Below are 4323 nucleotides of genomic sequence, written 5' to 3'. Positions count from 1 at the left end.
TCATCAATACGTGGTAACGGATATTTGTTCTTTATCATCGCTTTATTGTCGACGATAGTCGATGCACAGTCGCATGGTTCCATCCTTCTTCTTCACGAACAACACCGGCGCACCCCAAGGCGAAAAACTCGGGCGAGCAAAACCTCTATCCACCAATTCTTGCAACTAAGCTTTCAACTCCTTTAATTCCGTTGGTGCCATACGATACGGAGCTATCGAAATTGAGTGGTACCGGTACCAATTCGATGCCAAATTCTATTTCCGAACGGTGGTAAACCCGGCAATTCTTCGGGGAAAACATCCGGGTATTCACAAACCACGGGCACAGATTCGGGTTTCTTCTCTGATTCCTTGTCATCGAGCACGTACGCAAGGTACGCTTCGCACCCTTTTCTTACATATTTCCGGGCCAACATCGCTGATATTACAGCTGGCAACCCCTTTAAGTCCGTGGACTCAACCCGAATTATTTCATTATTCGCGCACCTCAAATCGATAGTCTTGCTCTTGCAATTTACAACCGCATCGTGCATGGTCAACCAATCCAAACCAAGAATAACATCGAACTCATCGAACGGCAAAAGCATTAAGTCCGCCGGAAAACAAGAACCTCGGAACACTAGGGGACTTTTCTTGCACACTTTGTTGACAAGCACGTAATGACCCAAAGGGTTTGACACCCGAATTACAAACTCAGTAGACTCAATGGGCAAAGTCTTACTGGATGCTAAGGTTTCACATATATATGAATGAGTAGAACCAGGGTCAATCAAAGCAATCACATTTGTATTGAAAAGAGTGAAAGTACGGTAATAACGTCGGAGAGGGCATCCTCGCGTGCGCAGATGGCATAAGTCCTAGCAGAGCACGAGCCTCGGATCGATGGTAGCATCTCTAGATCCTCTCGACCGCCAACGACATTGCCCATATTTCTAGGTGGCCTACCTCGAGCAAATGGTAGCACCCGGTTTGCACTCGACTTACATTCTCATTCATGCATCCTCGGGCAATCCTTCATAAAGTGGTCGGCCGATCCACACTTATAGCGAGAGCGATCACGAAACCAACAGCTCCCGAATGCCATTTGCCACAATGTGGACACTCCGCCCTCTCTACGATCATTTCCACCATCTGGCGATCGAAGTGACTCGTGTGGTCACAGGGGTCGATCGCGTCCTCGTCTAGGAAAGCCCAAACGCCTCTAGACCGGCTCACATCATCTCAAATCTCTTCGATGCTTGTTGAAGAGACTTTCCGAGGACCTCTTCGAATTCTCCGGTTCCCACATCAGCTTTTTGTTTCTCCTTTCTAAGCTCTTGACTTTACAAGCTCGCTCAACAAGTACTACGAACTCTCGTATCTCGAGAATGCCAACAAACATCCTTATATCATCATTCAGCCCATCCTCAAGCGTTTACACATAATAGCTTCGGACGAAATGCATTCTCGCGTGTATCGGCTAAGCCTCACAAATTTTCGTTCATAGTCGGTAACCGACATAGAACCTTGCTTAAGATCAAGAAATTCCTTCGCTTTTGGTCGATGAATCTCGATCGATATACTTTTTTTTTTTTGAACTTGGTTTGAAAGAATTCCCAAGTCACTTGCTCTCTAGGTACCACAGAAGTCGAGTACTCCACCAATAGTAGGTGGAATCACGTAGCAAGGAGATGGTACACTTTAAGCACTCATCGGTGTACAAGATAGCTCATCGAGCACCGGATAGTGTTGTCCAACCAAAATTCAGCTCGTTCGGCATCATCATCATCCGTAGCTTTAAATTCAGTGGCCCCATGTTTTGAATCCTATCGATCGGGGCTTACTTGACCTTATTTGGTCGATTCGGAGGTATTGTAGGTGCGGGGTTGCATTTGTCGGGAATGGAGGTTGTGGGACAGCCGTGTTAGTTCGAATGTATTGATTAAACCATTCGTTCATCACACTATAAAAGGCTTGGCTAGCCTCATCATTCGGATTGCTGGCCATAGGTTGAGAGTCCGCCGCGCTGTCCCTTGTGCGGGAGCAGCGCCACACTCTCCACATCATCAGCTATTGCTCGGTTGGGATCGGGATCCATTGCTATAAACAAACTCAAAGTCAAATTGTCGTAAATCACCACACTATCGATTCATCATTTAATGGCATGTATAGCTAGACCCCAAACACCTCACGGTAGTCCTAGAATCGACTAAACCGTGGCTCTGATACCAATAAAATTGTAACACCCCGAACCCGAGACCATCGCCGGTGTCGGACACGAGGGGTTAACAAGCCAAGTTCACATGTTTTGCCCACCAATTTGACATTTCCAGTCAGGCTGGAAAACTGCGTCACTGTCGCCTTAAAAATCATATCTCGAGTTTCAAAACTCGGAAACTGGTTTCGTAAATTTTCCCTGAATTTAGACTCGTATATCCATCCATGGATTTATTTCTAGGATTTTTGGTAGGGCCAATTGGTACAGTTTATTAGTTAAAGTCACCCATGTTACAGGGATCGACTGCTCTGACCTTCGCGCGGTATAACTTGAATATCTCTCTGTACAGGGCTTTAATGCTTGTGTCGTTTGTTCCTAATGAAACTAGACTCAAAATGGAATCTGTAAATATAAGGTATGTCTCCTAATTCTTTTTGGATAATTTATAGTAAATTTTTAAAGTTGCGACAGGGAACCCAGAAACTGTTCTGGCCCTGTCTCACAATAGCTTTAATATCTCTTAACATGTAACTCCTATGACCATTTCGTTTCTTCCATATGAAAATAGACTCATCAAGGTTCATTTACATAGCTTATTCACTATTTAATTCCATTCCTACGAATTTTGGTGATTTTTCACATTCACGTCACTGTAGCTGGCAGCATCTGTTTTAAGGTAGGTCTTACCTATTTGGTAGTCTCCATGAACCAACTAGTCTTGCCATACATAGGTTCATATATGATCATTTTAACCATGCCAATGGCTGATCATATGACCAACATTCCCATTTCCAAGCCATAGCCACATCATGACACCAAATATATACATACAAACCACAATTATTCTAAGTTCATGTTTCCTTTTCGAGCCATTTTCGCATGGCCGTACATACTCACATCACAACATATTTAACAAACAAGGGTAGTCCTATACATGCCATTTCAAGTTCAACCAAAATTTATACCAAAATGGAGGCTTGATAGTGTGGATGACTTGACTTCAACGATCCCGAATCCGATTGCTATCGAGCGAAATCTAGAAAAGCGAGAGCCAAAGCGGTGGAGTAAGCATTTTTATGCTTAGTAAGTCTCAAGGAATATAATCAACTCTAATTACAGCAATACATTCACATAGTTAAATGCATCATTTCATTAATGCACATTCACATAATCATACTTACTTCACCATCCCAACTCTTATGTTCATACACAAATAATGGCTTCATTAAGGCCGATAACTCGTTCCATCATAGGAGCGGATATTCACACGCTCTTACTCCTAGCGCGCAAAGCACACACCGCACTTACCTTGTCATTGGGAAATTTCACAAGTGCATTAGCTGAAATTTTCCAGCAAGCTTATAATTTTCAAATCACATACCTTCGAGTTTAACCGGATGTCGCTACTCGATCAATCGCCTTGGGACATAGCCGGTTATGGTAACCCGCACCAAGGCCTCACGGGACTTAACCCGGATATCACGATTTGCACAAATGCCTTGGTCTTAGCCGGATAGAATGACTCGCACGAATGCCTTCGGTCTTAGCCCGGATGTAGCCACTAGCACAATTGCCTTGGTCTTAACCGGTTATAATTTCCAGCATAATTGTCTTGGGGCTTAGCCCGGATATCATTCAATTTCTCATGCACACATACATCAATAATCATTGGACATACATATTTATTTTTCGTTACTAAGGCTCAAACACAATTATAATCACTAACATAATCGCCCGGGACTTAGCCCGGGTATCATTCGAATACTCATACACATAAATCAATAATCAATACATCCATATTTCATTCCACATAATTCAAGTAAGGTCACTTCTTGAGGACTTACCTCGGATGTTGTCGAACGGCTTTTACGGCTATTCGATTACTTTTTCCTTCCCTTGTCCAATTGTGGCCCTCTTAGCTCTTGAGCTAATTCAAACAAATTCAATTTATCAAAACCTCATTGTGCTAGCTTATGGCGAATATGACAAGGAATTTAAATGGTCATATGGCCACCCTTTAGCTTGAATACACAATGGTCATGCACATTTTATACTACATCAAGCAATTCAATACAATTTATTCGAGCATCAAGGAAAAGCTAAGGCCTTCAATAGGCTACCCAAGG

Source organism: Gossypium arboreum, chromosome 8 (genome assembly GCF_025698485.1).
Source record: "Gossypium arboreum isolate Shixiya-1 chromosome 8, ASM2569848v2, whole genome shotgun sequence".
Lineage (NCBI taxonomy): Eukaryota > Viridiplantae > Streptophyta > Magnoliopsida > Malvales > Malvaceae > Gossypium > Gossypium arboreum.
Note: the sequence above shows the minus strand (reverse complement) of the source record.